Source organism: Bos taurus, chromosome 9 (genome assembly GCF_002263795.3).
Source record: "Bos taurus isolate L1 Dominette 01449 registration number 42190680 breed Hereford chromosome 9, ARS-UCD2.0, whole genome shotgun sequence".
Classification (NCBI taxonomy): domain Eukaryota; kingdom Metazoa; phylum Chordata; class Mammalia; order Artiodactyla; family Bovidae; genus Bos; species Bos taurus.
The window spans coordinates 36249440-36275044 of NC_037336.1; the positions used below are offsets into that span (position 1 = coordinate 36249440).

At 36.7% G+C, this 25605-nt stretch overlaps 1 protein-coding gene across 15 annotated transcripts in view; it reads left to right on the plus strand.

Moving 5' to 3' along the window:
* HS3ST5 (heparan sulfate-glucosamine 3-sulfotransferase 5) overlaps window positions 1–25605 on the plus strand; it is a 293471-nt gene that overhangs the window by 168295 nt on the left and 99571 nt on the right. For 9 of the 15 annotated variants that reach the window (XM_024996797.2, NM_001076215.1, XM_059889806.1 and 6 more), the window contains 1 exon segment: window positions 8808–8920. The exons of 2 other annotated variants lie outside the window; for them this stretch is intronic. The gene's annotated coding sequence lies outside the window, so the exon portion shown is untranslated. 15 annotated transcript variants of the gene reach the window in all.

Here is a 25605-nt window from a genome sequence, read left to right on the forward strand (position 1 = left end):
AGGTGGCATGGGATGGGAATGTAGATGTTTTATCATCTACCCTGGGTAGGCATCCACTAAATGTTTTGTTGCCCATACAACTCCATTTCTAGCTGCAGCCCTTTAGCTTTAGTTGAAGGTGGCAAGCGTGTATGTCAACAGTCTGTGTGAATGCAAAACTCTTGTGAAAAGCAAGACTGGCTCTTTCAGAAATGTTCTCTTGGTTCTGATTAAAAATCTGTTTCCACAAATGCTACAAGTGTCTTTTTCTTGCAACATATCCATTTATATTTTCAACAGCATTTGTTGGTCTTTCTTTAAAAAGTTCTTCATTCAAGGACCACATTGCAACCAAAGATCTTTTATGTATAATTTTGTAGATGATAGACATTTGAAATTACTGTGGCAGGTGTTTTCACATTGTTTCTGCTGATCTGATAAAAATCATAGTGCCAGAAAACAGCACGAAGAGCATAAATTCCTCAGAATCTGTTTGAAGCACCCTTTTGAAATAAGAATTGCTATAAAGAAGCATTTTGGAATGAAGTAAGGATGGAGTGAACAGTCTTTGAGGTGAAAATACAGTTCTGTAAAACAAACGTATTTCTTTGATGGAGACTACATACACTGTGTTTTAATTTATTTATCATTATTACTGTTTTTAAGATTTTTTTCTGCCACCACCTACATTACGGCCCCAGGAAACCCAGAGGAGAGCCAGTAGAAACAACTCCATGTGTGTTTCTGGCAAACTGCTTCAATATATTTCATTATAAGTCTTAGAATAAGAGTTTAATAAAGAGGTGAAGAAACACTGAAGGCTGAAGACTAAAAATTTCAGAGAAAGAGTCTCTTATACATGATGGCCTATCAGTGCCAGCATTAATCAGTAAAACCAGCGGCAGCTGTGTTAAGTAATTTATGTGGAAACAAAAATCGTTTTTATATTACTTTTGCTACAGACAATAACAGTCCATAGGCTCATCACATTTTTAATCTTGACTTCAGGAAATTCCTGCTGTGGCAATTTTTAAAAGAAGAGTTCCACTTATCTTTTTCCAAGTAGCTCCTTCTCTTCCTTCTGTGTCCTTCCCCCGATATCCACCCTCCCCAACCCAACTTCACCCACCCTCCCACTTCATAAAGGTGTTTATGAAGTATGGAAGCAGTTCTGTCTTGCTGTTGTTCTGAGTATTCTTAATAAATGCCTCCTGTATTTCAGAAGTGTCTGAGGAGGTCAACTAATACAATATCACTTTGATTGCTTATTTGAATTTTGGATGAGAACTCTGAACTGATTCCCTGAATTTGTCATAATCATAATTTAGTGATCCACAGCTGTGTCATAAATTTAAGGCCTTTCAAGAGTATGTTTGTTATTACAGCTCTTAATATCAAATAACAGTGTCCAGAAGATGTCCTCTTCTCCATCTCCACTTTGCTGACTCACTAATGGGTATTGGTCTCAAATTTTCTTCTTTTATTTCCAGTTAAAGATTATAGTAACAGAGCAATAGAAAAGTAAGACCTTCACCTTTTTCAGATATTATACATTAATCTTCATAAATCTTTTCTCCCCCTTTTCAGTCTACCATTTTACCATTAGAAGTCTGTATATTAAACTGAAACCCAAAAATGGCGTTTCAGAACTTAACATCCTTCAATGGCTATTATCCACTTTGCACTTTCATAATAGAGAAACGTGATATGAGGAAATCTTGAACTAAAATGTGAAACTTGTCCCAGCTAAATCAAATAATCAATGGGAACAATAACATTAAGATATGCCAACTGAAATGAGTTAATATATTTTGGTAAAAGTGGTTATATTTAATAGTTTGTATTACCACCAAAAGGAAAAAAAATCATTGCTTACATATGAACTTTTCACTCAAATTATTCACTAATCTGTTTAACAAAGTGTTTGAGAGCATTGAGCATATTCTAAGCACTTGTCTAAGAAGTAGAGATTTAACAGTAAATAAGATAGATTCATGGGGTCGCAAAGAGTCGGACACAACTGAGCGACTGAACTGAACTGAAGATAGACATAAGATAGATAACAGTAAATAAGCTTCATGGTGCTTACAGTCTGAAAATAAAGAGACAAGAGCATCTATATGACAGGGACTTGGATTGGAGAGAACAGGTTCTACAGGCTCTAGGGAAAGGACATCTAGGGAGAGAACAGTCAGAGAGATCTTCCTGAAGGAAATGACATCCAAGCTGCGATTGAAAAGAAAAGGAGACATCAACCTGATTGTGATAGTGATCTACTGCTGCTGCTAAGTCGCTTCAGTCATGTCCGACTCTGTGCAATCCCATAGAGGGCAGCCCACCAGGCTCCCCCGTCCCTGGGATTCTCCAGGCAAGAACACTGGAGTGGGTTGCCATTTCCTTCTCCAATGCATGGAAGTGAAAAGTGAAAGTGAAGTCGTTCAGTCGTGCCTGACTCTTAGCAACCCCATGGACTGCAGCCTACCAGGCTCCTCTGTCCATGGGATTTTCCAGGCAAGAGTACTGGAGTGGGTTGTCATTGCCTTCTCCGGATAGTGATCTAGGCAGAGGATAAAGAACCTAACGTAGTCAAGGAACTGGAAAAAAGCCTTGGATGAATGAATGAGCAAGGGCACAATGGAGTGAAGACAGATGAGCTTGGAGAGCAGGCAGGACCCCACCCCGTAGGGTCACAGTCAGAGGGACACAGGATGGGAGGCAGTTTGCTGACCAGAGGTACCTGTGGGTATCCAAGTGAGGTTGCGATAGGCAGAGCCTGCATTGCAAAAAAAAAAAAAAAAAAAAAGGATGATTTGGCTTTGAGATATATAATTTAGTAGGTAACTATGAAGAAGTAGTTAAATTTCTTGAAGTTTCCTGGCTAGTTTTCTAGAAAATTCTTTAACTTCTCTCCTGCTACTTTTATTTCACTGAATATAGTGATATCTGTAGCTCTGTTTCTCAAAAAAAAACTTCAGTATTCTATGCTTTAAGCATTTTATTGATGAATTGAAGTTTTCCTATTCTAATTGCTCATCTTTAATTACTTTGCACTTTTTTCAAAGAGAAATTTATATAACTAAAAATGTTGTGTCCTTTCATGAAGAAGTACAAAAATAGAAAATATAACAGTCTCTAATATTACACTGAGAGTCCATTCCATAGAAGTTTAATTCCCCATGCTTGTCAAAAGTTGTTAAAACAGTGCTTGCCTTTTTTGAATATAAAATGTGGGCAGACATGTACTAATATATCAAAAAATGACACTTTGTCAAAGAGGGCTTTCACGGGAAATGTTCTGAATAAAATGTTTTCTTTTTAAAAGAACCCAACCTGTTTAACATTCCAAAGCAAACACAAAAGAATGCAAAATGCCTGAACTTACTGCCAGTCACAACAGTCAGCTTCATTTACTCTTTAATACTTTTTTTTTTATATTCCAAAAATTGTTCCCCAAAAAACTATCAGTTTTATTCCATGATAACCCTGGTTTGAAGTAAAATAAAAGTAGCTCTGACCCTCCTCAAAATGGATTCTTTTCAGAATTACTAGCACTTCTAATAGTATAAAGATGATATGGTTGGCTATGTCTACCGTTAGACTCAGTGTAATTATATGTGAAGCAACAATTCCCTTATCTATTAGGAACACTTGCTGCAGGAAACTGCATTTCACTGTCTGGCAGATGAAATACTGAATTAAAATCTCAAACTAGTTTCTCAAGTTTTTTTTCCCCCAGTCATTTAAAAATCTTTTAGCCTAGGGGAAGGTGGTAGCCAGAAAATAATGGGAAACAGATGGTATTTAAAGGTTTGAGCAAGATGAACAAAGCAGATGTGTTAATATCTTTCTAGTCCTCAAATTGTCCCTCTCCATTGTGATTACTTTGAGACAGTTCTAATCCTTTGAACCTTCTGAGGATGTTCAGAGTTAAGATAATGGTTGATAGTTGAAATGCTAAATGATAAATCAATACATAATTGTCTTTGATCACAATCTCATATTATCTTATCTAAACAGGATAGATAGTTTTTATATGTTACCTACATTCTTTGCAGAGAATGCGCCCAAATCTAGCTCTTGAGCAATAATATCTATTATTCATTGTTTAGAGAACCAGGGAGAAGGACTGAAGGAAATAGAAGCAGATGCCAGTTGAGGTAACTGAGATACAGTATAACTTGAAGGCATATTGGAATGCCATATAATAGCGTTAGTGTAAAAAGATGAGAAATATTTTATACAATTTTATTTGATGTGTAAGCTGAGTCAGATTTTATAGCCTGCTCTGAATTAAATTCCTAAAAGGTCAGGGTGAGGGAGAAGGATGCAGATGGTTTGAACTAATGTTAGAGAATTGTAGAAACAGATTCCCCCAACTATAAGCATTCATTGGAGAGCAGAAGGCCCAGGTTTTAATAAAATATTAGAAAAGTCTGCATATATCAGTATGAGAATATATTAATATTGGGAACAACAGATGTATTTTTGCTTAGGAAGTTAGTTATATGTCATATGTATAAAAGAAACATCAATGGCATATCAGTATTTGATTCTACTACATTCGCCCTGCCAGAGACCCCTCAGTCATGCCTAATATAAGTGACTCACTATGGGTTCACAACTGAAACCAACAAAAGATGCAGACTGATTCTGATTTCTTTTGTATCAAAATCTATAGCACTTTTTGAGCTATTTTATAAATTAATTTCAAAATAGGTGAGGCAGTAACACTGAAGTTTAGCTAATTATGTTTAAATTAAATATAAGCATTTAGAATAACCACTTTAATTAATACAAGACTTGGGCAATTAATCATTAAAAGTGGAATTGGTAACTTGAGATTTATCACTCTAAAACCACTTGTATCACATTTTTAATGAATTCTTTCCTCTACTTCAATGGAAGATAAAAATATTTCTCCCCAAAGTGGCTGCTAATAAAAAATAACCCTTTCTTGGGTCACGGTTTTCAATTTGATATTGAATCAGAGCAAAAATATATACTTACATGCAAAAGTGTAGTTACTGTTTGCTAAACCATTTTCAACTTGACTTATATTTTAGTTCTATAAATGCCTAAGAAAGTCCCTAATAATTGTAGTAACATTTATTACTGAAAAAGAAAATGGATATATTTTGGTGTTTTTTTTGTTTTTTGTTTTACAATTTTATAGATGAGACTCTGATGAAGAAAATCTAAATAATTTTGTGATTTAATTTTTAATTAAAATGGTATATAACAATTTCAATTGCAGTTGGATGTGAGGAATAACACTTTGAATAGCTTCAGTTTGTAAATATTTATACTTCAAACTTTATTTTTGTAAGAATATACAAATGTATTGATATAATCAAATTTGTATATAAAAATGTATATTTAAACAAATAATTAGCTAATTCTTTTTCTTACATTTCAGCCTTCATGTTTCCTTTAATTATAGTTGATTTATAATATTATTGGAGAAGGAAATGGCAACCCACTCCAGCATTCTTGCCTGGAAAATCCCATGGGCCAAGGAGCCTGGCAGGCTACGGTCCATGGGATCGCAAAGAGTCAAACACAACTGAACAACTAATACTTTATAATATTATATTAGTTTCAGGAATATGACATAGTGATTCAATATTTTTATAGATCATACTCCATTTAAGGTTATTATAAAATATTGGCTATAGTCTCTGTGCTGTACAGTATATCCTTGTATCATTTATTTTTTACACAGTAAGTTGTACCTCTTAATCTACCCCTTCTTGCTCCTTTCCCACTGGTAACCACTAGTTTTCTATATCCATAAGTCTGTGTCTGCTTTCTATATTCATTCCTTTTATTTATATTCCACATATAAGTGATATCATGCAGTATTTATCTTTCTCTGTCTCACTTATTTCTCTAAGCCTGGATCAACTGTCAGATCTATCCATTTTATTGAAAATGGTGAATTTTCATTCTTTTTTGTGGTTGAGTAATATTTTAGTGTGTGTGCGTGTGTGTGTGCGTACCACACCTTCTTTTTACATTCATCTGCTGATGAACACTTAGATTGCTTTTGTATCCTGGCTACTATAACTATATAATGCTGTTATAAACATTAGGGTGCATATATCTTTTCAAATTAGCATTTTTGTCTTCTTCATTTATATATCCAGTAATGGAACTGCTGGATCATGTGGAAGTTCTATTTTTAGTTTTTTGAGGGAACCTCCATAATGTTCTCCATAAAGGCTGTACCAGTTTACATTCTACCAACAGTTTAGGGTTCGCATTTCTCCACATTGGCTGGCTCTTTCAGTACAATATAACTATCATTTAGCACATTTACCCTGATCTCGTCCCATCACTTCATGGGAAATAAATAGGGAAACAGTGGCTGACTTTATTTTCTGGGGCTCCAAAATCACTGCAGATGGTGATTGCAGCCATGAAATTAAAAGACGCTTACTCCTTGGAAGGAAAGTTATGACCAACCTAGATAGCAGATTCAAAAGCAGAGACATTACTTTGCCAACAAAGGTCCGTCTAGTCAAGGCTATGGTTTTTCCAGTGGTCACGTATGGACGTGAGAGTTGGACTGTGAAGAAAGCTGAGTGCCGAAGAATTGATGCTTTTGAATTGTGGTGTTAGAGAAGACTCTTGAGAGTCCCTTGGACTGCAAGGAGATCCAACCAGTCCATTCTAAAGGAGATCAGTCCTGGGCGTTCTTTAGCAGGACTGATGCTAAAGCTGAAACTCCAATACTTTGGCCACCTCATGCAAAGAGTTGACTCATTGGAAAAGACTCTGATGCTGGGAGGGATTGGGGGCAGGAGGAGAAGGGACAACAGAGGATGAGATGGTTGGATGGCATCACCAACTCAATGGACATGAGTTTGAGTAAACTCCAGGAGTTGCTGATGGACAGGGAGGCCTGGTGTGCTGCAATTCATGGGGTCACAAAGAGTCAGACACAACTGAGTGACTGAACTGAACTGAACTGAACCCTGATACATTGTAAGTGCTTAATAAATGTTTGTAAATTGAGTGAATAAATATATTGATATATTTTAGAAAACATCTTTTAGGACTTCCCTAGTGGTCCAGTGGTTAAGACTCTGCACTTCCAATGTAGTGCCCATAGGTTCGATCCCTGGTTGGGAAAGTAGGATCCTACATGCAGTGCAGTGCAGCCAAAAAATATCTACAAGATTTTCTTTTAAATTCATTTATTGCTATATCTTGCCTTCTTCTTTCACCTACTCAGAATAGCTGATAAAGCTGAAGTGCATCTACTTACATCTTTGAAGGCAGTATGTTTTTTCTATTATCTATTGCTTTTCTGTGTTCTAGAATTAGTACAAATGTTAAGGATCTAAAAGAGAGCAGGGCCTTCGCTGACTGAGACAGGATGATTTAAATGCAAGTTAGCTTATTTTGTTCCTTGTACTAAGTACCTGCAGTTACTGATTGTCACATTTTTCTTCCATTGTAAAAACTGAACTAATTGAAGGTACTACCCTTAGGGGACGAACTCTACAGTTGTAATGAATGTTGAGTGCCCTCTTGAGTTTAGCATGTTAATTATTCATAATTATAATGATTTCTGTTTATTTGGGAAATTTAGAAATCTGGTTTATCAAGCAAATTTAGAAGCAGAGTAGTTGAGGTTTGCTTTTGTTTTGTTTTATATTAACATCTCAGCAGGTGTTTGAACATACTAAGACTTTCTCATGAGCAGTGGAGCCAGTTTTGTTTTGTTTTGTTTTGTTTTGCTAACAAATGGATACTAGTGATGTGTGCCATGTCCTAAAATAGCTAAATGAACTTTTTTCTACTCACTTTCTGGTTTCTCCAGAACTATTTTGGTGATATTGGGATTGTGAAGGGAAACAATGACAAGGATTCAAGTAGAAAACTGGAAATAATGTATGAAAGTGTGTTAATCAGAGAAGAACTAGAGTAGGTTTGGTAGCTGGCTACTAGCCAAGTATATAAAATTTTAAAGTCTCCCTTTCCTTGACAGAGGGCTGTATGTATGTGTGCTTTGCACTCTTAAGTATATTTGCATCCAATGGACCCACATAAAAGATGGATATTCTGGCTATTTTGGACTAAAATAATCTATGTCTACTATTACCAAATACATATTAGTGATAATGATGTATTAGGACTGGGCTCCTACAGTCTATTTAGACTTCATACTCATTCTCAATAATAGCCTGAAATGACAACGAACTATTGCTTTTTAAAGAGGAATTTGGCATCACAAGTCTGTTTCATTGCAATCTTTTTCATTTTCCCATCACTTTCTTTTTTCATTTTTCCCATACAACACTTTAGAGCCAAACATGTACTCTACATGTCTACTCAAGTCTCCTGGTAGTCTATCAATATATCCAACTTAGGAAGAAGCAGCAATTGCTTAATATATTCAGGTAGCAGCAATGGTAAGAATGATTGATGGCTAATCATCATATGGTTGTAAAAAAATCAGTTGAGATATACAATATATAGCATTTTTTAAAAGAGTACATTTAACCACCTCAACCTAAAATCCACAGAAGCCAGATCAGAAACAAGAACATTAAGTGAAAGTACATGTGGGTAGCCCCCAATTTACAAGTGCACCTCTGATCAAAGCAATTGCATATTCCAGGGTCAGGCTCAAATACGAGCTCTGTTCTTCATCAGTAAATCATTTAATAAAAAGACTGGAAGTACTATTTTTAAAAAATGAAATTTTCTGATCATACCTAACATGCTTCTTCCAACACTGAGTTTTTAACCACAGCTAAGGAGCAGAGAAAGAAAAAAGATTAACTGGAAGATCGCTCTGCTTCTGTCTCTACCCTTAGGTACTAACAGAGTGAGGGACAGGCCAAAAGCACAGCAGTAGGTGTGGAGAGGCCATGGAATATCCACCAACCAGATAATCATCGCTGGAGTAACTGGAAGCATCTGAATGTAGGTATGTGTCCCCAGGGCTTCTGCTTGCTGCTGCAATCCGTTGTCTAGCTTTCCCATCCATTATGCACCTGCTGTCTCATCAGCCTTTTGAAAGCACTACTTGGCAGGACTTGGGTGTTCACACATATGTACACAGCCACTCAGAAAAGCAGGGTGGCTCTTCAGTGGGAGGTCCTGTCTCCTCTCTAGGCTTTTAAAACATTCTACAAAATGACTTTCAACTGCCTCCTGATTCTGTATTCTCAGCGTTCCCATATAGAAACCTTCTTTCCCACTAACACTGAGCCTTGGTTCCTGAGCACAAAAGGCCTTTGTCTTTGCTATCCCACCATCTGAAATAACTTCCCCCAGATCCTCTCTGCTGGTTTTAATTCTGTTTTCCCTCTAGGACCTAAGTCAACTCTTAGCTACATGGGAACATCTTGCTGATTCCCCATCCCAATTATTTCCTTTTTCAAACATCTGTAGGCCTAGAAGTCATACCTCTCCTCTGGCATACAACTTGTATCATGTATTACTGTTTCCTTCTTCATGTATTTATCCTCTGCCCTCAGTGTAGCTGTTTATTTCTGGAGAGGCAAAATCTGTTGCATTTTGTACCAGAGACCAGGACCAGCGGAAATGGACTTATAGAGAGTTACTGTGATGGAGTAAGGTGACCAAAAGGAGTAGTCAAGAGCCCAGACTGCCTGAGCTTGAGTTCCTGCTCAGTCAGATACTCACTGTGTGACCTTGGCAAGATTAAAAAAAAAAAAAACAACTTTCTATGTCTTTACTTTCTCATCTCCAAAATAGAAATAATAGTAATATACCCATCTCCTTAAGTTGTAAAGTTTCAATGACCTAATAAAGAAAATCTTAGAATAGTGTCTAATACATATCAAACACTCAAAAAAGCATTACTTATTTATTTGTATATACAATAATAGTTCATCTCATTTAATTTCTCAATAATACTAGCAGATAGATGGCGTGATTCATATTCTAAAAACTGGAAACCTTGTGACCCTTAGCAGTCAGGTTACTGCCTAAATTGAGAGAAGCAGCACAATGAGAACCAAGAGTTAGATCCTAAACCCTTGGCTGTTTTTACTTTCCACCTGTTTCACACAGGTGCCTGGGGACTAGTTCATATTGATGATATAAAATGTATTCTTCTCTGTTCTTATAGTTTAAGCCATATTCTACTCAACAAGTTTGTCTAGTCCAAGGCACTGAAGAAGAAAGATGGAGAAAATGTGGAGTGTCTATTCCTCCTCTAGGATGTTTTACAATCTAGATGATTCAAATGATGAAGCAAAGCAGAAACATCTAACACACTTTTTTAACTTTTCGTGTCTAGATTCCTTATAAAATTGGCTCTTCCATGGGCCCTCCCTCACCCCATGTAATAAAGTAGGTTGGATACGGTATCACTGTCTACAAAAATAACACTTTGGAGTTTGGTGGAATGTGCTACTTAAGAGTAAACTATAAAATTTGTGAATTTTAAAATTGTTTTAGTTTAATTGAAATTATTTTGAAGAATTTACAAAGAGCTCTGTTAAACTTGGCAGACTAGCCTCTCTTGGAATCTCTCTATTTTCTAGGAAATTATCAACAATTCTTGTTCTTCTCACTGCCAAAATTCCTTGGCGGCTGTTACTTCAAGAGTGACAGAGAACTATAGCACTTAGCTCTGTGCTAGGATGTAATAGATGATTGATAAATCCTTGGTTAAGTTGAATCTTGTCACCCTACTGACAAGAAAGCTAAAATTCAGAGAGTTTAACTTATTGTAAAAATCACACAGCTGGCAAGGAAGAATTTCCAACACAAGTCCAGAGAACCAAGCAAATGATAGCATAGTGATGGCGGTGAAGCAAGGGCTCAGTTCAGAGGCAGGGACTATGCCACCAAATCTCAGACGCATCATAAAACCTCTTCATGCCTCGGTTTCCTCATCCCATGACACTATTAGGAGGATCAAAATATTTGAAATTACCACTGACATTATAGACATATAGTTACAGATCTGGTAAAGATAAACATTGAAACAGTGGAGAAATCCCCAAATGATTTGAAATTCCTAGTGGGTGATGGGAGGAAGGTAGAAATACTGAAAGGAAGCAAAGAAAAGCATGAAGAAATAACCATGCATGTGGAGGTCATGGTTTTTTTTTTCAAGGTCATGTTTTCATGGTCTGGTTTTTCAAAGTCAAAACCAGATATCAGGTACAACTTGAGTGCCATTAATTCCTCTGAAAATCTTTTGAAGGGATTGTTTCAAGAAGTAGCAGACAGGATCCCATTGAGGCCTATGGGATGCTTTAGGTACATTGGGAGCTGGGCACTTACTTTTTGAAGCTTCTATTTTAAGTACAGTATTACTCGTAATCCTCCAAAGAAGCAGCTTGCCACACAACCACTAGAAATCAGACTGCTGCATATGGATGTCTGGTTCTTAGTTTAGCGAACACATTTAGAAAAGATGACTCTGGTACCAATGCTGACCCAATGCTGTTCGGTAACCAGTTACCAAGCGGCAGTTGTTGTTTTAGTTCTAAGTTATGTCCGACTCTTTTGCAGCCTCATGGGCTGTAACCCACCAGGCTCCTCTGTGCATAGGATTTCCCAGGCAAGGATACTGGAGTGAGTTGCCATTTCCTTTTCCAGAAGCTCTTCCCAATACAGGTATTGAACCTGTGTCTCCTGCATTAGCAGGAAGTTTCTTTACCACTGAGCCACCAGAGAAGCTGTCAAAGTGGCAGTTATCATGTCCTAAAATGTAGATATAATGGCCGTAACCACTAAACTAAGAACCAGACATCCATATGCAGCAGTCTGATTTCTAGTGGTTGTATGGCAAGCTGCTTCTTTGGAGGATTAAGCGTAATACTGTCCTTAAAATAGAAGCTTCAAAAACTAAGTGCCCAGCTCCCAAAGTACCTAAAGCATCCTATAGGCCTCAATGGGATCCTGTCTGCTGCTTCTTGAAACAATCCCTTCAAAAGATTTTCAGAGGAATTAATGGCACTCAAGTTGTACCTGATGTCTGGTTTTGACCTTGAAGATGTTGAAGAAAGTAAATGTATTTGATGAGTTATTAAGCATGTGCTTCAGTTATTATGATAGTAAAAACAGCTCAGTTTTGTAAGACTGTGAGGTGCTTTCCATTTCTGAACATTTAATTGCATGCCTACTGAGTTTGGACAAGTCATTAATCTCACATAATACATTTATTTAGATTTAAGAAAGTTACCCACATTTTTTCTATTCTTTTGTTTACATGCTATGTTCCAGAAAGCATCTGCCAGTTTTTTGGGTTTTTTTTTTTTTGTATTTTAATAGGTTAAAATGGAGAACAGCTAACCTAGCTGATACTTTGCATAGTATTCAAGGAGTCAAAGAGAAATTAATAAACCACTTTCATAAGTGTGTTTTGTGAAAGCCTACCTAGAGGAGACTTCCAAGATTACTGCTGATATGAAAAAGCTATGATGATAAGCTTTCAGTTTAGAAACTATTCAGTTTCATCTGGCCAATTTCAACTGTCAGGTATTACTAAAACTGTAGGCCTATGATGATAACATATTGAACTTTTCTGAAATAACATCCTTAATATTTGCAGTTTAGCATTATTGTTAATTGTTAAGCATCTTGATGGTAGAATGGGTAAAGATAATGATTTCAATAATACAGCAACAAACTGCTAATTTGGGGAATATTTTTAAGGTCTTAAGTTATGAAAGTATTTCATAAACTATAAGTCACTATAAGAATATTATTTTAATAATAATTTCTCATAATTCCAATTATGTTTTTCTGAAAAGTACCAGAATATAACAGAGAAAAGTTTTTCTACCTCCATTACTTAAAAAATATTCATACACATGGGTTCCTCAGTACATAGTAGGGTGGTACTCATTTCAGAGGAGACTCATGTGAATTATATTGTCTTCCATTCATAGAGGGTCTGCTGTATGCTAGACACTTTAAAATAGATTACTCTCAGTCTTCAGAATGTCCCTCCAAGGACATTTTTTTTCACCATATATCCTTATATAATTGAAAGTTCAGAGAAGTTAATAAAGAGATTAGTAAACTAGTAAATGCAAGCTCAAATCCTTTAGAATCTTGTTAGGAAGCCAGTTGAGTCCATAATAGATTGGAGGTAATTAAAAAGAAAATTCTGAAGACAAAATAATAATAATACCTACCATTTATTGATGAGCCAAGTATTGGGCTGGGTGCCCTAGGAACTTTAAATTCATCTACTTAATAACCAGCTCAAAAGAGTTCAATCATTTCAGATTTTTCAAATTAAGTGGATATTTTTGAAGTTTTTTTTTAGTTCAAATATAATTGAAATACAGTGTTATATTTGACACCTGTGAATATTATGAAATGATCACCACAATAAGTCTAGAACCCAAAGCTATCGTTGACTACATTCCTTATGTTGTATATTATATCCCTGTAGCTTATTTATTAACTGGAGGTATGTCCCTCTTAATCCCCTTCGTCTGTTTTACCCACCTCTATCACCTTGCATTCTGGCAACCCAATGGATGTATCTAAGAATCTGCTTTCATTTTGTTTTGCTGTGCTTGTTTGTTTTGTTTTTTTAGATTCCACATATAAGTAAAATCTTATGGTAATTGTCTTTCTATGTCTGGCTTATTTTACTTTATCAAAAAAACCTCCAGATCAATCCATATTATCACAAATAGCAAGATTTCTTCTCTTTTTAATTGCTGAGTAATATTCCTGTGTGTGTGTGTGTGTGTCTATGCAACATCTTTATTAATTAATCTGCTGATGGATATCTAAGTCACTTCCATATTTGGCTGTTGTAAATAATGCTTCCTAGAATATTGATGTGCATATGTACTTTTCAAATTAGTGTTTTTGTTTTCTTCCGGTAAATATCCAGAAGTGAAATTGCTAGGTCATATGTCAGTTCTTTGCCCTGCTTCATTCCGTATTCCAAGGTCAAATTTGCCTGTTACTCCAGGTGTTTCTTGACTTCCTACTTTTGATTTCCAGTCCCCTATAATGCAAAGGACATCTTTTATGGGTGTTAGTTCTAGGAGGTCTTGTAGGTCTTCATAGAACCGTTCAACTTCAGCTTCTTCAGCATTATTGGTTGGGGCATAGACTTGGATTACTGTGATATTGAATGGTTTGCCTTGGAAACAAACAGATCATTCTGTCGTTTTTGAGATTGCATCCAAGTACTGCATTTCAGACTCTTTTGTTGACCATGATGGCTACTCCATTTCTTCTAAGGGATTCCTGCCCACTGTAGTAGATATAATGGTCATCTGATGTAAATTCACCCATTCCAGTCCATTTTAGTTTGCTGATTCCTAGAATGTTGACATTTACTCTTGCCATCTCTTGTTTGACCACTTCCAATTTGCCTTGATTCATGGACCTGAAATTCCAGGTTCCTATGCAATATTGCTCTTTACAGCATCAAACCTTGCTTCTATCACCAGTCACATCCACAACTGGGTATTGTTTTTGCTTTGGCTCCATCCCTTCATTCTTTCTTGAGTTATTTCTCCACTGATCTCCAGTAGCATATTGGGCCCCTAGTGACCTGGGGAGTTCCTCTTTCAGTATCCTATCATTTTGCCTTTTCATACTGTTCATGGGGTTCTCAAGGCAAGAATACTGAAGTGGTTTGCCATTTCCTTCTCCAGTGGACCACATTCTGTCAGACATCTCCACCATGACACGCCTGTCTTGGTACAGGTCAAGACTAATAGAGTTTTGCCAAGAAAATGCACTGGTCATAGCAAACACCCTCTTCCAACAATGTAAGAGAAGACCCTACACACGGACATCACCAGATGGTCAACACTGAAATCAAATTGATTATATTCTTTGCAGCCAAAGATGCAGAAGCTCTATACAGTCAACAAAAACAAGACCAGGAGCTGACTGTGGCTCAGATCATGAACTCCTTATTACCAAATTCAGACTTAAATTGAAGAAAGTAGGGAAAACCACTAGACCATTCACGTATGACCTAAATCAAATCCCTTATGATTATACAGTGAAAGTGAGAAATAGATTTAAGGGACTACATCTGATAGATAGAGTGCCTGATGAACTATGGACTGAGGTTTGTGACATTGTACAGAAAACAGGGATCAAGACCATCCCCATGGAAAAGAAATGCAAAAAAAGCAAAATGGCTGTCTGGGGAGGCCTTACAAATAGCTGTTAAAGGAAGAGAAGCGAAAAGCAAAGGAGAAAAGGAAAGATATAAGCATCTGAATGCAGAGTTCCAAAGAATAGCAAGAAGAGATAAGAAAGCCTTCAGCAATCAATGCAAAGAAATAGAGGAGAACAACAGAATGGGGAAGACTAGAGATCTCTTCAAGAAAATTAGAGATACAAAAGGAACATTTCATGCAAAGATGGGCACAATAAAGGACAGAAATGGTATGGAACTAACAGAAACAGAAGATATTAAGAAGAGGTGGCAAGAATACACAGAAGAACTGTACAGAAAAGAGCTTCATGACCCAGATAATCACGATGGTGTGATCACTGACCTAGGGCCAGACATCCTGGAATGTGAAGTCAAGTGGGCCTTAGAAAGCATCACTACGAACAAAGCTAGTGGAGGTGATGGAATTCCAGTTGGGCTTTTTCAAATCCTGAAAGATGATGCTATGAAAGTGCTGCACTCAATATGCCAGCAAATTTGGAAAACTCAGCAGTGGCCACAGGACTGGAAAAGGTCAGTTTTCATTCCAATCCCAAAGAAAGGCAATGCCAAAGAATGCTCAAACTATTGCACAATTGCACTCATCTCACATGCTAGTAAAGTAATGCTCAAAATTCTCCAAGCCAGGCTTCAGCAATACGTGAACCATGAACTTCCAGATGTTCAAGCTGGTTTTAGAAAAGGCAGAGGAACCAGAGACCAAATTGCCAACATCTGCTGGATCATGGAAAAAGCAAGAGAGTTCCAGAAGAACATCTCTTTCTGCTTTATTGACTATGTCAAAGCCTTTGACTGTGTGGATCACAATCAACTGTGGAAAATTCTGAAAGAGATGGGAATACCAGACCACCTGACCTGCCTCTTGAGAAATCTGTATGCAGGTCAGGAAGCAACAGTTAGAACTGGACATGGAACAACAGACTGATTCCAATAGGAAAAGGAGTATGTCAAGGCTGTATATTGTCACCCTGCTTATTTAACTTCTATGCAGAGTACATCATGAGAAACGCTGGACTGAAAGAAACACAAGCTGGAATCAAGATTGCTGGGAGAAATATCAATAACCTCAGATATGCAGATGATACCACCCTTACGGCACAAAGTGAAGAGGAACTAAAAAGTCTCTTGATGAAGGTGAGAGAGGAGAATGAAAAAGTTGGCTTAAAACTCAGCATTCAGAAAACGAAGATCATGGCATCTGGTCCCATCATTTCATGGGATATAGATTGGGAAACAGTGGAAACAGTGTCAGACTTTATTTTTGGGGGCTCCAAAATCACTACAGATGGTGACTGCACCCATGAAATTAAAAGACGCTTACTCCTTGGAAGGAAAGTTATGACCAACCTAGATAGCATATTAAAAAGCAGAACAATTACTTTGCCAACAAAGGTCCGTCTAGCCAAGGCTATGGTTTTTCCAGTGGTCATGTATGGATGTGAGAGTTGGACTGTGAAGAAAGCTGAGCACCAAAGAATTGATGCTTTTAAACTGTGGTGTTGGAGAAGACTCTTGAGAGTCCCTTGGACTCAAGGAGATCCAACCAGTCCATTCTAAAGGAGATCAGCCCTGGGATTTCTTTGTAAGGAATGACGCTAAAGCTGAAATTCTTTGGCCACCTCATGCAAAGAGTTGACTCGTTGGAAAAGACTCTGATGCTGGGAGAGATTGGGGGCAGGAGGAGAAGGGGACGGCAGAGGATGAGATGGCTGGATGGCATCACTGACTTGATGGACGTGAGTTTGAGTGAACTCCGGGAGTTGGTGATGGACAGGGAGGCCTGGCATGCTGATTCATGGGGTCGCAAAGAGTCGGACACGACTGAGCAACTGAACTGACTGACTGACTGATGGAAGTTCTGTTTTTAGTTTTCTGAGGAACCTCCTTACTTTTGTGTGTGTGTGTGTTTTCTACTTAAGTATTTCTTTCTTTTTAATATAAATTTATTTATTTTAATTGGAGGTTAATTACTTTACAATATTGTATTGGTTTTGCCATACATTAACATGAATCCGCCACTGGTATACACGTGTTCCCCATCCTGAATCCCCGTCCCACCTCCCTCCCCGTACCATCTCTCTGGGTCATCCCAGTGCACCAGCTCCAAGCATCCTGTATCATGCATCGAACCTGGACTGGTGATTCATTTCTTATATGATATTATACATGTTTCAATGCCATTCTCCCAAATCTTCCCACCCTCTCCCTCTCCCACAGAGTCCAAAAGACTGTTCTATACATCTGTTTCTCTTTTGCTGTCTCACATACAGGGTTATCATTATCATCTTTCTAAATTCCATGTATATGCTTTAGTATACTGTATTGATGTTTTTCTTTCTGGATTACTTCACTGTGTATAATAGGCTCCAGTTTCATCCACCTCATTAGAACTGATTCAAATGTATTCTTTTTAATGGCTGAGTAATACTCCATTGTGTGTATGTACCACAGCTTTCTTTTCCATTCATCTGCTGATGGACATCTAGGTTGCTTCCACATCCTGGCTATTATAAACAGTGCTGCGATGAACATTGGGGTACAAGTGTCTCTTTCCCTTCTGGTTTCCTCGGTGCGTATGCTCAGTAGTGGGATTGCTGGGTCATAAGGCAGTTCCAGTTTTTTAAGGAATCTCCACACTGTTCTCCATAGTGGCTGAACTAGTTTGCATTCCCACCAACAGTGTAAGAGGGTTCCCTTTTCTCCACACCCTCTCCAGCATTTATTGCTTGTAGACCTATGGATAGCAGCCATTCTGACTGGTGTGAAATGGTACCTCATTGTGGTTTTGATTTGCATTTCTCTGGTAATGAGTGATGTTGAGCATCTTTTCATGTGTTTGTTAGCCATCTATATGTCTTTTTTGGAGAAATGTCTATTTAGTTCTTTGGCACATTTTTTGATTGGGTCGTTTATTTTTCTGGAATTGAGGTGCAGGAGTTGCTTGTATATTTTTGAGATTAGTTGTTTGTCAGCTGCTTCATTTACTATTATTTTCTCCCATTCTGAAGGCTGTCTTTTCACCTTGCTGATAGTTTCTTTTGTTGTGCAGAAGCTTTTAATTTTAATTAGGTCCCATTTGTTTATTTTTGCTTTTATTTCCAATATTCTGGGAGGTGGGTCATAGAGGATCCTGCTGTGATGTATGTTAGAGAGTGTTTTGCCTATGTTCTTCTCTAGGAGTTTTATAGTTTCTGGTCTTGTATTTAGATCTTTAATCCATTTTGAGTTTGTTTTTGTGTATGGTGTTAGAAAGTGTTCTAGTTTCATTCTTTTACAAGTGGTTGACCAGTTTTCCCAGCACCACTTGTTAAAGAGATTGTCTTTTCTCTATTGTATATTCTTGCCTCCTTTGCCAAAGATAAGGTGTCCATAGGTGCGTGGGTTTATCTCTGTTCCATTGATCTATATTTCTGTCTTTGTGCCAGTACCATACTGTCTTGATGACTGTGGCTTTGTAGTAGAGCCTGAAGTCAGGCAGTTTGATTCTTCCAGTTCCATTCTTCTTTTTTCCATGGTGGCTGCACCAATTTACATTCTCACCAACAGAGAACAAATGTTTCCTTTTCTCAACATCCTCACCAACACTTATTATTTGTTGTCGTTTTGGGTAATATCCATACTGACAGGTGTGAAGTGGTACCCCGATGGTTTTAATTTGCATTTTCCTGATGGTTAGTGATATTGAGCATCTTTTCATGTGTCTGCTGGTCATCTGTATGTCTTCTTTAGAAAAATGTCTATCTGGGTTCTCTGCTCATTTTTCAACTGGGTTGTTGTTTGTTTGATTTTTGTTGTATAATTTCTTTGTATATTTTGGATATTAACCTCTTATCAAATGTATCATTTGCAAATATCTTCTCCCATTCAGTAGGATGCCTTTTCATCTTGATAGTTTCCTTCATTGAGTAAAAGGTTTTTAGTTTGATATGTTCTCATTTGTTTATTTTGGCTTTTGTTGCCCTTGCCTTAGGGAAAATAATCTTAAAAAAGGTATTTTTAGAACCAGTGTCAAAGAGTATATTCCCTATGTTTTCCCTTAGGAGTTTTATGTTTTCAGGGCTTGCATTTAAGTTTTTAACTTATTTTGAGTTTATTTTTGTGTATAGTATGAGAAAGTTGTCCAGTTTGCTTCTTTTTCATGCAGCCATTCAGTTCTCCCAATGTCATTTATTGAAGAGGCTATCTTTTCCCCATTGTTTATTCTTGCCTCCTTTGTCACAACTGATTGACTGCATAAGTATGGACTTATTTCTGGGCTCTCTATTATGTTCCATTGGTCTATGCATCTTTTTGTGCCAACACTACACTATTTTGATTATAGTAGCTTTGTAGTATAGTTTGAAATTAGGGCACATGAAACCGCCAGCTTTATTCTTCTTTCTCAAGATTGCTTTGATTATTTGGAGTCTTTTGTGTTTCCATACAAAATTTATCATTATTTGTTCTAGTTCTGTGAAAAATGCCTTAGTTCTTTGATAGGGATTGCAATATAGATTGCCTTGGGGAGTATGGTGATTTTAGCAATATTAATTTTTTTAGTCCATAAACATGGTGTACCTTTCTGTTTGTGTTGTCTTCAACTTCTTTGACCATTTTCTCGTAGCTTTCAGAACAAGTCTTTTAGCTCTTTGGTTAGATTTATTCCTAGATGTGTATACTTTTTGATGAAATTGTAAATGGGATTGTTTTCTTAATTTCTCTTTCTGATGGTTCATTTTTCATGTGTATAAATGCAACAAATTTCTGTATATTAATTTGTATCATGACATTTTACTGAATTCATTTATTAGTTCTAGTAGTTTTTTTGTGACATCTTTAGGATTTTCTATACATACTATTACATCATCTGCAAACAGTGACAGTATTACTTCTTCCTTTCCAATTTGGATTCTTTTTATTTCAAATAAATTGAATTTTAATATTCCCATTTGCCTTGTGAGAAGTTTGAGGTTCAAGACATTGAATTACTGACTCAAGATAGCACCCCTGCTAAGTAGCAGAACCAAGCTGCCAATTCAGGTCTTATCAAGTTCCAAAATCCATGATCTTTCTATAGACTCCCCTGTGGCTCAGCTGGTAAAGAATCTGCCTGCAATGTGGGAGACCTGGATTTGATCCCTGGGTTGGGAAATCCCCTCGAGAAGGGAAAGACTACGCACTCCAGTATTCTGGCCTACAGAATTCCATGGACTGTATAGTCCATGCGGTCGCAAAGAGTTGGAGATGACTAAGCAACTTTCACTTTCATTTTTTCTGTAGACTATTATAAACTACAATATATGTCTGATTTTTATTTGAGGTTATGGACTGCTGCGTTTATCTTTTTCCTCTGAATTTATTCTTAGAGCAATTTTATTTTTGTTTGGAAGCTACTGAGCTTCTGTTAGTAAGAGATCTCCAGAAAATTAGTACTAATTCAATGACTATGTACTAGTCTGTGTTTGTTCCAATAGTGCTCGTGTTTACATCAAAGCCAGAGTTAACATTAAATATCTCATGTGTCCAGCTTATGTTTTATAATCTAGAATTTCACTAAGAACTGAAGAATTGAAACATCTAATAAATTCAGGGAAACTGCCTCATCTACATAAGTTGGTATGCTGGAATACTACAAGTTACAACACAACTGGATAGCTTTCATCCTAATCTTATAAGAAGCCTAGAACAGTATTGTACATTCACTTGTTAAACAAATGTCTATTGGTTGCCAACTATTTTTATAAGTTTGTGCTAGGGAGATTAGCAGATAATAAGAACTCTAACCCCCTCTTACCCTGAAAGAGCTTTACGAAGTAATCAGGGAGAAAAGACTTGATTACTATTAAGCATCGAAACTGAGGTTAAGTAATATTGCAACAGTGAAATAAGTCGTGTTAAACACCAAAGAATGAATGTTTCAGTTTCATGGCTTGAGGTGCTGACTATGGGTTGAAGTGGGAAGAAAAGCCTTTCTGAAGGAAAGCAACTAGCTAGGCAGGGAGGATGGATGGCACCAGCTGGGCAGGTGCTTGTAATGCAGGTACCCAGGCAGCAAATACCTTTATTATCCTGAAGGTTTGTGCAGGGAAAATGGAAAAGATGAGATTGGAAATGGAATTGAGGCCAGATGCCCAAAGTCTTCTATTCTAGCTGAAGACACTGACCTTTGGCCCCCAGGGAGTGGGGAGTCATTGAAAAATTTTGAGCTGGGAAATGATGTAATTAAAATAGTGCTTTACAAAAGATTAATTTGGCAGGATTGGTGGAAAGAGAACAAGAGTAAAGAAACTACTACAATAATTCAGGTCTAAGGTGATGAGGTTCTGGACAGAATGACAGCGGGACTAGAAGGAGAGAAATAAATGGAAGAGATCATGCAAAAAATAATAGCATAAAAGGAGATGACTAGATATGGGAGACAAAGGCACAAAATTAACTTAAAGTTCTGTTTGGGAACTTTTATTAAGTGCATAAAATTCATTGTGTATTACATACAATATTCATGATCTAAGATGTCACTGGATTCAAGGAAGACCTTACTTCTACTCAGTGTAGCAATTTCCTTAAGCAATATCTACAGTGAAGTCCTGCTTTCTAAGAGATAGTAAATAAAATTGTAAAAATGTCTGAGAGGATAATTCTAACTATGCATCATCATCATCATCATCATAATAGCCACAGTTACAGAATGGAGGTAAAAAGTAAATAATAAAAGAAAATTTAGCAAAACAATGATATTTAATTTATCTCCAAAGTTCCAGTTTATTAGTTTAGCTAATTTTCTACCAAAGTAACTTGTAAAACAGTGAATTGATTGTCTAGAGTACATTATTTTAATAAATTATCAATATGATTCTCTACTATTGGGGTTTATTTGGTGCCTCCTCTGGAGAAGGCAATGGCACCCCACTCCAGTACTCTTGCCTGGAAAATCCCATGGATGGAGGAGCCTGGTAGGCTGCTGTCCATGGGATCACTAAGAGTCGGACACGACTGAGCGACTTCACTTTGACTTTTCACTTTCATGCATTGGAGGAGGAAATGGCAACCCACTCCAGTGTTCTTGCCTGGAGAATCCCATGGACAGAGGAGCCTGGTGGGCTGCCATCTATGGGGTCGCACAGAGTCGGACACGACTGAAGCGACTTAGCAGCAGTAGCAGCTAAGGATTAATTCCACTGCCTTCAAAATGTTTTTGTGTAATAATTATTTTACTGCACAAATGGAAAAATCAAGCCATAGAGAAAGTAAGTTCAAATGATTCATCCAAGGTGATGTGAGAACAGAAAAATCTATCTTTCCTGTGGATTCAGTGGACTATGTAGGTAAAATGAAACTAGAAAGAAATCAATATTCTTTTCAGTTGTTTAGGTTTAATAAAAGTACCCAGTGCCAGGCAAATGCAACCTTCTTCCCTAGAATGAACACACACGTACACACAGACACACACACACACACAACACCCCCATTCACTCTCTGTTGCATTATGTATATCAATATAACAAGTGTCATTTTAATGTTACTTAGATACTGTTTTTAGTGCATCAGGTAAAACATATCGTGGCTTCTAATATTAAGTCATTCCCCACTTAGCATTGTTAAGAATATTTATGATCTAGTATAAAACAAAACATATTGTTATCCATGTTCCTCAGCTGTGTTATAAGAGCATTCTCCAGTTGTTTTCTAGAGATGGATGTTGTCAAAGTTTGATGGTAATTTATGTTGTCAGTCCATTAAGTTGATTTTATGGCTGCCAACACAACTATTGTCCGTTTACGAGAAACCCCAGGACCACGCTAGGTCCTGGCGAAGGCCATTTGATACCTGCCCTCTCATATGGCTGACCTTGAGGGGAGTTGAGTTTGGTAATTTATGACAAACACCATCTAGGAAGACCTATTTGCAAGATTCACTGTCATTTAGTGCTAAATGATCATTGCTGAGTCCAGAGACAATCTGAGCTCCTGACAGAGCAATCCCATAAAAAATATTGCCTACCCACCCAGGTGTCCTTTCCAATTATCTGAAGTAGAAATTAATACTTTTAAAAGCTGCTAGTTTTTGAAAGGTTATTACAATTTATTCCAGCGGTTTCTTTTGCACATTATGATGAATTAGTTTATTACGCCATTATTTTCCATGTCAGCTTTTTAGAAGATTGAACCATAATGTTGAAACATTAGTGTGAATGGCAAACATACTATTTTACAGCTGAGTAATATATTTCTTTGAGAAAAATGTGTTCAGTTTTTAATAACAGGTAATTTTATGTTTATGTTCCCTAATGCTGTTGTCAGGCATTATTTATCTCTGTTTGGTAAGAAGTAGAGAACTTTCTTTTAAAATGTTAATGGTGGTTTAGGCAGATTTTAGAGTCATAGCAAGAATAAATTACTTAAAAGTAGAAAATATAAATTGTAAGTGTTTTTCCCTGAAAGCTAATATTTTCTAAGGTTTTCTTGACACCAGTTTAATGTATGATTACTCTCAGGGAGAGTAATACTGCTGTCTCAATTTTTTCTCTAAAGGTGGATTTTTTTCTTTGTTTTTCTAAGGTTCTAAAAAGTTCCAAGTTTTTCTTTAGCAAGAAAGCTTCTTTATCCTAAATGATTTGTAGTTTCATAAATCATTTACAGGTACTTTGTAAGTAATATTAATTAGTACCTTAATAGAGATTTTTTTCAGTCATTCTTCTCTATTATTGTCTAATAAAATTATAAAGAAGTATAGATTATTTTCTGTTTACCAGGTATTAAAAAATCCTCATATTGCCTCTATGTGAGAAAGATTGATCAGATGTATTCAAAAGAGTACTCACTGTGCTCTACTTTTATTCATATAGCAAATATTTGGGGATACTTTTCACGTGCCCGCATTATAAACTACGTGTAGTTGGGATGGAACCAGAGCAACATTTGAGAAAGGGATTCTTTATTTCCATTACAATTATTTTTATTCCTACAGCTTAAAAAATACAACTCCACAAATTCTGAGTCTTGAGTAAACTGAGCTTATAAACAAATTTGGTAACACTTTGGAAGCTTTACATTTGCTACCTCCAATCCCACAAATGCTTGCCAAAAGAAATAGTATTTTTTCTCATCAAACACATTTGTTTCTTTAGCAAACTTTTCAATATTGAGGTATTTATTTTTGTTAATATGACTGAAACAAATGTTAGTTTAAGCAGAATTAAGATTTATAACATTCCATAAATATTTCTGAGTGTGCCAGAGAATTTCTTGATAACGTACAGTCTGATAACAGGAGTGCTAAAGTTTCATTATTTCAGGGAGTGGAATTTTATTGAAGTATGGCATACAGACAGAAAAAATGCACGCTAATAAGTATACAGCTCAATGCTTGGTCACAAAGTGAGCAGGTCTGTGTAACAGTTCTCAAATCAAAAGACAAAAGTCACCAGCATTCCAACAAACCCCATGTCTCCTTCCATCTACCACCTCCCACCCCAGCTCCAATAACCATTCTTCTGATTTGTGACATCTTAGGTTACACTAGGCTCTCTTTTGAACTTTATATAAATAAAATCATGATAAAATTACAGTATCTTTTGCTCAGCATAATGTTTTCAAGATTCATCCATTTGATTGTATGCAGTTGTACTTCATTGTCACAGCCACGTGGTGTATTTCTTCATTTAAATATACCATATTTTATTTACCCAGCCTACTTTGATCACTAGATTGACTACAGTTTAGGATTATTGCCAAAAAATGCTTGTATGAACATTAACATATTTATCACTTGGTGAAAAGTGAAAGCATTTCTGCTGGGACTATCTTAGAAGTTGAATAGCTGCATCTCAAGATAGGTATTGGTCCAGCCTTCATAGGTACTGTCAACCAGAGTGCTGATAATCTCTTATACTTACTATTTTCCTTTGGACCCCAAGCTTAAAAATAATCAGAGAGAATTGGAGCGAATAATTTCTATGTTTCTTTCAGGCCAAGAATTCTGTAATTCAGTACTTGTTTACAGTGGAGAGCACCGGCATCAATTTCAACAAAAGGCAAATCATGAGAGTTTGCTATTTGGTTTTCCATTTTCTCTATTTGCATTTGCATCTGGATTTGACTGTTAATGAACCTGAGCATTCACATTTTATGCTAAATAATGAAATTACACTAATTGCTGTAGAAGAGCTGGAAAGTTTTCTGGTTTACTCAATCATATTTTTTCATGTAACACAATACTTTTTGCCAGGCTACTGGTAATAACTATCCAAATGCAAAACAGTCTCTCCCTTCAGTATTTCCTGGTTATTTTCACTGGAGTAAATCAGGGATTGTAGGTATACATCTCTTTTGCTATTTTACACAAAACAAGTATTCAGTACATTTTTGTTGAACACATCCATTTTGTTGAATTGGGTTTTGGAGGGGAGGAGAACTTTGGGGATTTCATTGAATCCTGGTTCTGCCAACTGAATTTGGCCAAATTATTAATCTCCCTTAGTC